Below are 12,656 nucleotides of genomic sequence, written 5' to 3' on the forward strand. Positions count from 1 at the left end.
CACAATCTTATCTTTTATTTCTGATTACTTTTTCTGCAATTTGTCTTGTTGCAATTCAAATTCTGCATTTTATATTTTTAAAATTTCAGTTTTGTTGTTCTTCGCCTTTCAAGTAAAAAGAAAATTTTGTGACTTGTGATCTTGTTCTTTGTATGCGAAGATCTAACCTTGCAGGTGATTTGTTACCTTTTCATCCTAAAATTGATAGAACCTTTCATAAAATAAAAACCTTCCAAAGACATCTAGAATAACAAGAACACTCAAATATGGCAAACAAACTATTGAAAGATTATGCAGCATCGTATGCAAGAGGACTTCATTCTAGCATCACAAGGCCAGTTGTTGATGCCAATAATTTTGAAATCAAGCCTGTAATAATCTCACTGTGCTACAATAAAATCAGTTTGGAGGTGGACCACACAAAGATCCTAATCAACATCTTGAAGTTTTCTATGTAATTTGTGGTACGATGAAAATGAATGGTGTTCCAACAGAAGTAGTGCGATTATTATTATTTGGGTTTTCTTTTAGAGACAGAGCCAAACAGTGGCTAAATTCTTTGCCTGCAAATAGTATATCCACTTGGAAACAATGTGAGCAACAATTTCTAGACAAATTCTATCCTTCAAGCAAAACTGCTTATATGAGAAAAATTTAATAGCAAGCTTCAGACAGTCAAACTCTGAATCATTATTTGAAGCATGAGATAGATACAACAATATGCTCAGATAATGCCCACATCATGGATTGGAAAAATGGCTAGTTCTACGTACGTTTTATGACGACATTAACTATCATACAAAGGTGTCTCTAGATTCTGCAGCTGGAAGGGCACTTATGAACGAAAGCCTAGATGAAGCCGAGAGTATTATTGAAAGTTTAGCACACAACCATCATCAATGGGCAACAGAAAGAAGTGGATGCTATTCTTATCCAAACCCAATTAAAGCATCAAGAAAGTTTGATATAGATGAAATTACTTTAATGTCTTAAAAATTGGATGCTCTTACTAAAAAGCTGGAAAATATGGGAACAAATTCGAGCACGGTCAATGCCATATTGTGTGTTTGTGAAACATGTGGAAGCACAGATCATGCTCAAGACTCATGCTCATTGGGAACCATCTCTGCACATATCAATCAACTTGAGCAGTGTGATGCAATCATGAGTTATAATCAAAAACAGAACAATCCATACTCTAACACATACAACCCTGGTTGAAAAATCATCCAAATTCTCTTATTGTAATAATTAAGATCAAGGACCATCCACGGGGGCTAGACTGAGTTACCAGCCTGGGCAATAAACTTTCAACAACAACCTTCTCAAGGTCATAAATTTTCTAAATTGGAGAAAATGCTTGAAGAAGTCATTTTTGGTCAAAACGAATTGAAGCAAGAAATCAAGTGGTTAAATCAGAGAATGGATAATTCAGAGAAATACCAGAAAATACAAGATAGCCAAATTACCTAGATAACTTCTTCATCTTCAAGAACATCAGGATAACTTTATGGAAAACCTGATGTAAATCCAATGGAACATTGCAACAGAATTGAGCTTAGGAGCGGACGAACTTAGGGGATCCTCAAGTGACTGCTCCAAAAGGGATGAAAATTCAAGAAGAGCTCTCTCTTCCAACACTTGAATCAGTTCAGATTCAAGATGATGAGGAGAATACCAAGAACGTTGAAGAGACTCTTTCACACTACCCTCAAAGCCAAGTAATCTCTTTTCCTCAAAGATTAGTTATGTTGAAGAAGGATGAAGAATTTAGCAGATTTCTTGATAAGGTTAAAGATATTTGTGTTGAGGTCCCTTTAATAAATGTCATTCAATAAATGTCGAAGTTTGTCAAATTTCTGAAGGATATTATGTCCAACGAAAGAAGAAAAGGAAAGATCGAGACCATTGCTCTTACTGAAGAATATAGCGCTTTATTTGAAAGGAACACTTCCCTGAAGCTCTAAGACCCAGGAAGCTTTTATATTCCTTGCACTATAGGATTTGAATTTATAGAAAAAGTTTTTTGTGATTTAGGGACAAGTGTTAGCCTCATTCCATACTCAATTTGTAATAAGTTAGGTCTTAAAAACTTTAAACTTACTACTATAGCACTGCAATTAGCTGATCATACTTGCAGGTACCCGATGGGTATTGGTGAAGATGTGCTAGTAGAAGTGAGTGGGAGCATTATTCCCACGGATTTTGTTGTGCTTGACATGGAAGAAGACCTGAAGATTCCAATAATACTAGAAAGACCTTTTCTTGCAATAGCTAGAGCAATAATTGACATAAAAAATCATAAACTTTCATTGGTAATCGGTAAAGAAAGGTTAGAGTATGATCTATCTAATTCTTCTAACCATGCCTCTTCTTTCTTAGTAAGAATTTGCAATGGGCGGATGCTTATAAATTGGAGGATTGGAACTTCCATCACTACAACAAAAATATTAAAAGACAATGGATTTTATCCGTTATCATAGGCCCTTTAAACCCGTTATAATTGGCAATGTTGTTAAAAGTGGAGGCTACAACAACGATTTTAAACCGTTGTCTTTAAATGAAATAACAATAGTTTTGCAACGATTTATAACCGTTTTCTTTGAATGAAAAGACAACGGTTTAAAATCATTGTTGTTTAGAGCACTTTAATAACGCTGCCAGTTACAACAGTTTTTGGGGCTACGATAACAATTTTTAACCGTTGTTTTTTAGGGCGATAGACAAGACCAACGGTTTTAAACCGTTGTCTTTTAAATTATTATCTTTTAATACCAATATATCACATTTCAATATAAATATATAATAAAGGCTCATAATCACAAAAGAAAGAATATTCCCCATATCAATATCATTCAAAATATTACTTATACAAGAATTACAATCACAAAAGAAGAAACATGTCTCATATTCAAATAAAATTTATCTCAATACAAATAAACAAATAAACTCCATTTATAACTAATGAACAATAGCCAAAAGACTAGAAACTTATGATGGTGGTTCATGCCATGTAGGATTGCACTTAATTATTGTCAACCCAAGTCCCATCACAATCTTCAACTTGTAGGATTTCATTGGAATCCTCTTGCTCACTTGTTGATTCTTTCATGCCAACTTTTTCCAATATTGTTGATCATTAGTTCCATAATAAATCTAGTCTTTCCCACACCAGCTCTATCAAAAAGTCCAATATTTCTACCCCTTTGATAAGGCACTAGGAGATCAACAACCTATTGATATCAAAAGAAATACACTATTATATGTATGAAAAAACTTGTTCTAAAAGAATAATAAACACATATATGTTTTTACAACAGCCCCTGGAATTTAAAAAGTTATTAGTTGTGAGATGAGTTACTTGAATGCTTGCATGGCTGCACAAGTAGAAGTCAAATTCAATAGGATGACATATCTTAGAATTGACAACAGTCCCTGGAATTTCAAGGATGGAAAGCTCCATTGAGAAAACAAGGTTTGAAAAAAAAATATGAAATAGAATTGTCTTGAAAATGATGCATCCATGCTATCAACTAAACTAACCAGGCAATATGTTTCCACTCTCATCAACAAATTGGTGGTCACCATGATTGTTAGCAAATAGTCTAGTGTGATTACGTTTTTGGACCACCACAAAAGTCATTGGAATTTCAAGAAGGTTTCCTGCCAAATAGAATGATTAGCTACAGAAAGTTGAACTATATGTTTTTCCTTCACAGGGAAAGAGTCTTCTCTTAATTTTCAACCTTGGCGCCACTCAATTTTATCAGCCTATTGTTCATGTATTGATGATCTTCCAGAACTGGGTAATAAAAAAAGCATCAATCCTGAGCACATTCTTCCTTTAGATAAGTTCAATCAAAACAACATGCAAATATGCATGTTCAATCGGTCGGTTAACCGGTTTATCGGTTTATCGGTTCCGGTTAATTCCGGTTAACCGCATTTTATAGATAATCGATTAATCGACTGGTATTATTACTGGTTCTATCGGTTCCGGTTGAATCGGTTCTGATTGGTTAACCGGTTCCAACCGAGAACCGGTAGGCTTGTTATATGCCACTAAGTGGACTAAAGCCTAGCCCAGCTAAGTGGTCTAAAGCCCAACCAGCAAGAGGTGGACGTGAGATGATGGAGCAGCTTCTTGGACCCGTAGTAATCAGTGAGAATGTGGAGGGCAAGAATGTTTCGGATGGTGAGGATGGAGAAATACTTCGCAAGGAGGTCAGCCATTCCGGATTTATCCATAGCAAGGAGGGTAATGGTCTGTCGGCGGTTGATTTCGTTTGCCAGCCTAGTAACGGTGAGGTAGTGGTTAAAGGTGGAGAACTCTGGGTGAGCTGCTAGGATCTTGGTGATGTTGTAGCTGTGTGCCAACGGAGCCTCGCCGACCACCAAAATCAACACGACGACAACGACGAGGAGAGTGGGGAGGGCTCTCCACATTGTGAATGCTGCTTCTTCACTGTCGCTGGTGAGGAAGAGAAGGAGCAGTGGGGCACTAAGCTTAAGGTGTACTCGAGCCATGTGTGTGATGCTCAAGTGATGCTCAATAACTGAGCCATGTTGTGCTTTGGTTCATTCTTCAGATTTGCACATCTCATTTCATGACTTTAAAAGTTGAAAATAATTCTTCTAAAGTAGTTAACTCTAGATCCTTAGATATATAACAACTAATAAAGCCTATTCAGTATTTCTAGGGAATACATTAAGCGCGTACCTTAGTGAATCTCGTTACTGATCTTTTCTCCGAGATTCATGAGTCCGGTGATGAGCTCCTTGATTTTTGAGTCAAGTTGTGAAACAGTTTCGCCTTCCTCTAGTTTGATGTTGCAAATATGGTTTCTGAGCAGATCTTGTCTCGCGAGTTTCGCCTCCGAGGTTCCTTCGTGTAGTTACAGAAATTTCTCCCAAAGCTCCTTGGCAAACTCATAGGCTCTGATCCGGTTGACTTCTTCTGGCGGTAAGATGCTCAACAGATGGAACTCTGCTTTGCCATTTGCTAGGAAGTCAACCTGAACCTTCTTCGTCCATTAGTATTTCTTCTTTGCCCTCAAGTGCTACAAAATCGAATTTCATTATTAAAATTAAATTGAAATCAGTTTTAAAGAATACTTCCATCTTTTTCTTCCAGCTTGAGAACTCCCTTTCAAATTTCGGTGGGTAGATGCTCGATTCGACCATCTCGTGTGCTTCATTTGGCGGTTAGTCCTCTTAAAGAGAACCCACTCTGATAACAATTGTTGAACCCTTGGGCTGTCGGCTAGAGGGGGTGAATAAACCTACAAAATTTAAACAAACCTTTCTCGATATTAATAGCTTAAAAACAATCAACACTTGCATAACAAAATAAATAACTAAAAAATAAGAGGCACGAAAGCGTTACTTGGTTACAATCGGGGAGGTTATTAATCCAAGGAAGTTGAAAGCGCACTAAAATTCTCCTTCAGGTGGAGAAACCTCTTTACAGTAGTTAACACACTCAATTACAGAACATAACTCAAGAGGATTCAATTACAAGTGTTGTGTTTCATTTCCTAGATCCAGGGGTCTTTTTTATAGTCCCTGAAAAATCTTATCCTGGGCTGGAAGGCACCTCCAATAGGCTGGAAGGCGCCTCCAGCGAGGCACCAAAGGATAAGGCTTTATCCTTTGCCAACTGCAAAGTTTGCCCAGTCGAAGGCGCCTTCAAGCGACTAAAGGCTCCTTCCATGAAGGCTTGAAGGCGCCTGTAAGTGCTTGAAGGTGCCTTCCACCAGAAGGTTGCGAGGGTGCCTTCAATCCATTGAAGGCGCCTTCAGCAGCTACTACCGAGCTCCAAACTTTTCCTTTGGATCTTCCACTGCTCTACTCGCTTGGGTGATTTCGGCCAACCAGAATAGGGCTCACCCGAACTCATTTTCGACCTTCTCCTTGAGAAATGTTCCTCCTAGCTTCTCATCCCTCGGATCGTTGTATGTGTCTTTCTCATCCACTAGTGTACTCTTTCGTAGCATCTCGTCCCTTGGATGCACTGAGCCCATCAGTTCTCTCCTGTGCCATCCTTCTCGCTAGTTGTGTCCTTCGCTTGACTTCCTATGCTCCTAAATTCCTGCACACTTTAACATAGGGTTAAAAACAAACAGGACCTAACTTGACTTAGTAGATCACATTAAAACTACCTTGGGGTACTAATAGAGTGTGTGTCGCGTTCCAGGGTGGCATAGTCATGCCTCAAGGCACGACCAAACCATGGGGGTTGTTGGAGAAAGAGACATGACCATGCCTTTTGACAGGACCAAGTTGTGTCTTTGTCTAGGATGAGAGGCATGACCATGCCTTAAGGCATGACCGGGCCATGTTTTGCTCTAGAGACCAGGCACAACCATGCCTTAGAGGCATGACCTGCACATGGTTCTTTCTCAAAGAGGCACACGACCATGCCAAGGGTGTGACCTGGGTTGCAAATTTGTTTCGGTGCCCAATTTGCTTCATTTTACACTCTAATTTATGTCCTATCAATCAAAACAAGTAACGAGTAGATCTCGAAATAAGAGGGGTAGAAGTATGATAATATAATAAAATAAGGTGCAATAAAAATTGATTATACTCATGAAATACAAATAGATGTGCATCAAAGAATACCCCTCTCTCTCTCTCTCTCTCTCTCTATATATATATATATATATATATATATATATATAATTTATCCAATATATATTTTAAATTTAATTAACTATATATTTGATATCCAGGTGGAAAAGACTAAAATAATTAAAATTTGATATAATATAATTTATAGATGAAAATATAGATAAAATAATTAATAATGAATAAATAAATATAAAAGAGTATAGGTGAATTTTTGGAATTTACTGGGATATTTTGAATTTTTTTGAAATTTAAATTGAATTTTATGGGGATAAATTTGCTGGGCTTTGATAAAATTTATTTAAAATACTCCATTATGACAAAAGGTGAATACGTTCGCCCCCAGCACCCCGGCCAATCTGTCTCAGGGCTAAGACGGAGGAGGTAAATCACGGATGCTATTTAAAATACTCCATGAAATTAGAGTTGATTGAGTATATAAGTCAAAGTTCATCAATTAAACCCTTAGTTTTAATTACCTTGTACTGTGCATCTCTGTCGCATCTTCACGAACACATGTTTCACTCCAGTGGAACTATGTGTCGCTGCACCACCATCGCCTCTCTTCGCACTGCCAACCACAACCTTCGACCTACCTCCACCTTGCACCCGATCGTCAGTGCAGCCACTGCCGGTGCCACTACTCTGTCGCGCCGCCTCACCACAATCGTCGTCTCACCACCGGAGAACAATCGCAACTGTCTTTCGGCCTCTCAACGCAAGCAACCAACACGAGCGACAAGCGCTCTCGCAACTGTTGCTTCCCACACTACGAGCATCCGTTGACCTTCCTCCTTTCCATGTACGCGATCTATGCGTGCCACATCCACTGTCCGGTCGCCACTCCTTCTGCCGCACAGTCGACACCACTGTCCTTACCCTTGGCCTCAATTATCGTCGATGGCTTGGCGTCTAACTACCAATTGATGTCGGTTCACCTCTCCTCAGAAGAATGCTTGGTTATTCTAGGAAAGGCACCTTTCTTTCCCCCCCCACACAAGGAAATTACCTCTGTCGCCACCTCTGAAGCCAATGCTGTTGTGTCCAGCTGTCGCCGCCTTCCCTGTCATGAATTACTATCGTAGAAGAAGAAGAAGAGGAGGAGGAGAAGTACCGATTGGAATTTATTGAAATTAATGTTTTGTCTTAATTTAGGTTGATGTAACTTAGCTAATTGATTTAGTAGGCTAATGAATTGGATGATTAATTAAGGTATACATTTAGCACATGATTAACTAAGACAATTAGGAGTTGATGAAATTGATTAATATTTAAATTAGTTAATTTAATAATAAATTATTAACTAATCGTGTTGACTAAATGAACAATCCAATTAAGTTTAATTGGATTAATCAATTTAATTAATTAATTGGCTAATTAATCAAGTTTGATGGATTTATTATGAGAAGATTAATTAATATCATTAATCCAGATAGTTAATTGATTAATCGATTTATTAATTAATAATTATATGAGATTCATTTAAGTGATTAATTTAATGATGTAATTATTGACTAATTGAATTATAGTACAATAATTGATTGGTAGATTGATCAAGGAAATTGTCATAATGTGAATAGAAAATCTAGACGAATGCTAAAGGGGGGAATAGATGAATTTACTATTCATGGTTATTAGGATTATATTGGTACTTAGTTTTATTTTGTAGCATGTACTTATAAGATTTGAGCACGAGGTTTACTCTTTGATTTGAAGACGGATACGATATTCTACAATGAGGTGAGTGGTTTTCTACTCTGACCTCTGTAGTTCTCTTGATCTTAGTTCATGATTTGATTATATATATATATATTTCATATGTAATAGTTACTTATGTTACCTTGACTCCACTCTATGTATTTCTTGAGTTGACCTTTTCTTCTTGCACTTGTTTAAGTCTATTTTTATATCCATATAGTCTCGTTGTTATCCATGTTATTTATAGTCATCTATGCTTGTACTTTTATGCTAGTGATACTATACCGTAACATAGCAATAAAATATTGAATTAGCTTACTAGTTTGATATTTATTCATGCCTGTATATTAGTGCTAACATACCGTAGTGTAGGATATCGAGTATCCATCCAAACTGTGTTCGTTATTTAGGCTCATGTTTATATATTAGTAAGATCATATCATAGTGTAGGATATTGAGTATCCTACTAGACACTTATTTCTTATTTAGGCTCAGACCTATACATTAGTAAGATCATACCATAGTGTAGGTCGATATCGAGTATTCTACTAGACTTTTGTTTGTTATTTAGGCTCATATTTATATGTTAGTGAGGTTAGACCGTAGGGTAGCTTGAAGAGCATGATTTTTTTATGAATTGTTATTGCTTATTTTGCTATTATGGCTTGGTATATGTATATGTCATGTCTGCTTATAGGATCATCCATGGTATAACGTTTCTCCCATTGATAGTGATCACTTATATATCTAGACTGCCCATGGGATGTATCCATGGTAGAGCGTTTCTCCTGCAGTTTGTAGCTAGATAGCTATTGATATATCCTATTTGCTCATGGGACCATCCATGGTAGAGTGTTTCTCTCATATACAGTAACTGTTTACTTTAACTTCTCATGAGACCATCCGTGGTAGAACGTATCTCCTGCAATCAGTGTTTGTTATATGCTTGTTATATATCTGTCATGTATTTATTTGTGCAGGTTTGGATGTGATGTATATACTCTTGTTTTATTGGTTATACCTGGTTGAATAGGCTAGTGGAAGGTTATGTAATTATTTACATTTATTAGTAGTTGATTATATTGACTATATTACTTTTGTAACAAGCATTTTATCTGAGACTGCATTCTTTGTTCTCCTTATTAGTATCATGTACTATCTTCTCATACCCACTGAGTATTTTATAATTGCTAACCCCTATTTTCTTTGACCTCCAGGTTAGCAGATAGAGGATGTGTTGTGTCACTTAGAGGTCCTGACTACCAGTCCCACTCGAGTTGGATTCTTCTTTTCGGTTGATTTATTCTCTATTCTGCTGTCACTATTTATTATTTTCTTGCCCTCATTGAATCATTGAGGTTTTGCTATAATGGTATAATCGTTATCTCATGTAGTTTAATATGATCACATATACATACATACATATACACATTAGTTGTTATGAGTTTAATGATTTTATTTTGCATCGATGGTTGTGTTGGCTTTTATTGGTTTGATATTAGTTATTTCTTATATTGTCACCAGGGGTATCATTCAATTGATGGACAAGTATACCCTCGCGATATGACAATATAACCTACACACATCAAGATTTGTGAGATTGAGTATATTATTCTCTACCAACTCAGAAATAGTCACGGATTGAACTAGTTATTCTTTCTTTGACTCTACGGGTATTCAGGAGTCGTGAGATTGAGTCTATTATTCTCTCCCGATTCAGACATAGTCGTAGATCGAGTTATTCTCTCTCTGACTCCATGGATACTCAGAAGTCGTGAGATTAAGTCTACTATTCTCTTCCAACTCGGATATATTCATGGATCAGCTTATTATTCTCCTAACTAGGACATAGTCATGGATTGACTTATTAATCTCTCTAGATTTGGGCATAGTAGTCGTGGATCGACTTATCAATCTCTCCCGACTTGGATATAGTGGTGGATCGAGCTATTCTCTCTTCGCCTCCATGCATATTCAAGAGTAATGAATTGAGTGGGACATAGTCGTAGATTGATTATTATCTCTCTGACTCCACGAGTATTCAAGAGTCATGAGATTAAGTCTATTATTCTCTCATGACTTTGACATAGTCACAAATTGAGTTATCCTCTGTCTGACCCCACAGGGGGAGTTATGAGATTGAGTCTATTATTTTCTCCCAACTCGGATATAGTTATAGATTGAGTTATTCTCTCTCTGATTCCATGGGTATTTAGGAGTCGTGAGATTGAGTTTATTATTCTCTCTCGACTTGGATATAGTCGTGAATCGAGATCCTATATTTCTTTGGTCTTGGACTAATGGTGTCCATCAACAATTTTCCTTTTCAGGATCCAATCTCTCCCGACTTGGACATAGTCACGGATCAAGCATAATCCCCCTTGTCCAACGACATCTAATTGCCTTTTTCAAGCTCCAATATTTCTCGACTTAGACATAGTTGTGGATTGAGCTCCTATACTCCTTTGGTCTTAGACCAGCTCCATCAACAATTACCCTTTTTAGGATTCAATCTCTCTCAATTTGAATAGTTGTGGATAGACTTATCAATCTCTCCCTACTCGAACATAGTTGTGAATCAAGTTATTCTCTCTTTGACTCTATGAGTATTCATGAGTCATGAGATTGAGTCTACTATTCTCTCTCAACTCGGGCATAGTTGTGGATCGAGCTATTCTCTCTCTAGCTCCACGGATATTCAGGAGTCATGATATTAAGTCTACTATTCTCTCCCGATTCGGACATAGTTGCCGATCAAGCTATTCTCTCTCTGACTCCATATGTATTCAGGAGTTGTGATATTGAGTCTATTAGTCTCTCTTGACTTAGGCATAGTTGCAAATCGGCTTAGTATTTTCCTGACTCGGACTTAGTCTTGCATCAACTTATCAATCTCTTCATATTCATACATAGTCGTTGATTGACTTATTAATCTCTCCTAACTCTGATATAATCACAGATTGACTTACTATTCTCTCTGACTCGGATATAATTAAGGATCAAACATTTGGTCCTCCAATCTAAATGGTCATTGACATTTCATCTCTTCTACCCCAAGCAAAGTCAGCATGCCTAGGTCAAATATGTTTATCTCATTTCTAACGGTCATATTTCCATTAATAGTGGAAGACTTTCCCGATCTTCGGCACCAATAGTCCAGTTAATCGGACTCCCACCTCTTTCGAGTAGACTCGAGGGGATGCTTATGATGCAGAGATAAATAAGGGTTTACATGGCGGGTCCTTAACTTAGTTAACATAAATTGTATAAAGTGTGTCAATTACTGAGCCCATTTAACCAGTTGAGTAGTAAACCTCCCTTGAGGAGTTTCCCTACAAAGGCCGACTCACCCAATGATTCTTCCCTACAAAGGTCAACTCATCGGAGGAGTCTTCCCAACAAACAACTCATCGGAGGAGTCTTCCCAACAAAGGCCAACTCACCCAACAAAGGTTGATTCACCCAAGGAGTCTTCCCAACAAAGGTTGACTCACCCAATGAGTCTTCCCTACAAATGTTGACTCACTCGAGGAGTCTTCCTACAAATGCTGACTCACCCAATGAGTTTTCCCAATAAAGGTTGCTTTCTAGTCTTCCTAACGAAGGCTGACTCCCTAGTCTTGACTCCTCTAAGGAGTCTTCCCTATGAATGCCAATCCCATCAACTCAGTCACTCAACTCAACTAGTCGGTTCGCCCCCTCTCCCCCGATCCGACACCTCCTGCTCAACCGTCTTGGCCTTGCCAACCAGACTCCTCAATACAACATGCCAAACCCTATGGCTCAACTCCCCAATTGATTAATAGCACATGGAACAACACGACACAACACAACATGTCAAATCCTATGACTCAACTACCCCAATTGATTAATAGTGCATGGATAGAACATGGAACATCATGGTCTACATAGCATATGTAACATAAGTCATCCCTCCACAATATAGAACGTGGATGATATGACCCTTTGATACGATAAGGTGACACTGCTCTTATCAGGATGTGAACAGAGAGGTACCATTCTTATAAAAGGAGCCTCCCGTGGGTAGAGGTACGCAGGCGCACACCCACAAATCCCCATATGCATTTCTCATCTGCTATTCTTCCTCTTTGCTTCTCCTCATCGAAGCCTAACTTGAGCATCAGAGTGGATGAGTTAAGGTACTTTCTGACCTCCATTCTAATTCTCTTCTCTCTCTTTCTCGCATGCCCCATGGATTTCCTTATTTGTCCATTCTCCTTTTGGCACATGACGACTTCGTCAACACGGTTCACCGTCAATGGTCTCAGGCGAGAACATAGGTCAACCGTCTATTAAGAAAAATTATA

At 37.9% G+C, this 12,656-nt stretch overlaps 1 non-coding gene across 1 annotated transcript; it reads right to left on the minus strand.

Annotated features, from left to right (window-relative positions):
* Positions 1-643: 643 nt before the first annotated feature.
* LOC122039345 lies at positions 644-749 on the minus strand. Its single transcript, XR_006128180.1, has one exon. It is a non-coding gene; the product is annotated as a small nucleolar RNA R71 (small nucleolar RNA).
* Between the last annotated feature and the right edge of the window lie 11,907 nt (positions 750-12,656).

This window comes from Zingiber officinale, chromosome 1A, assembly GCF_018446385.1.
Source record: "Zingiber officinale cultivar Zhangliang chromosome 1A, Zo_v1.1, whole genome shotgun sequence".
Classification (NCBI taxonomy): Eukaryota; Viridiplantae; Streptophyta; class Magnoliopsida; order Zingiberales; family Zingiberaceae; genus Zingiber; species Zingiber officinale.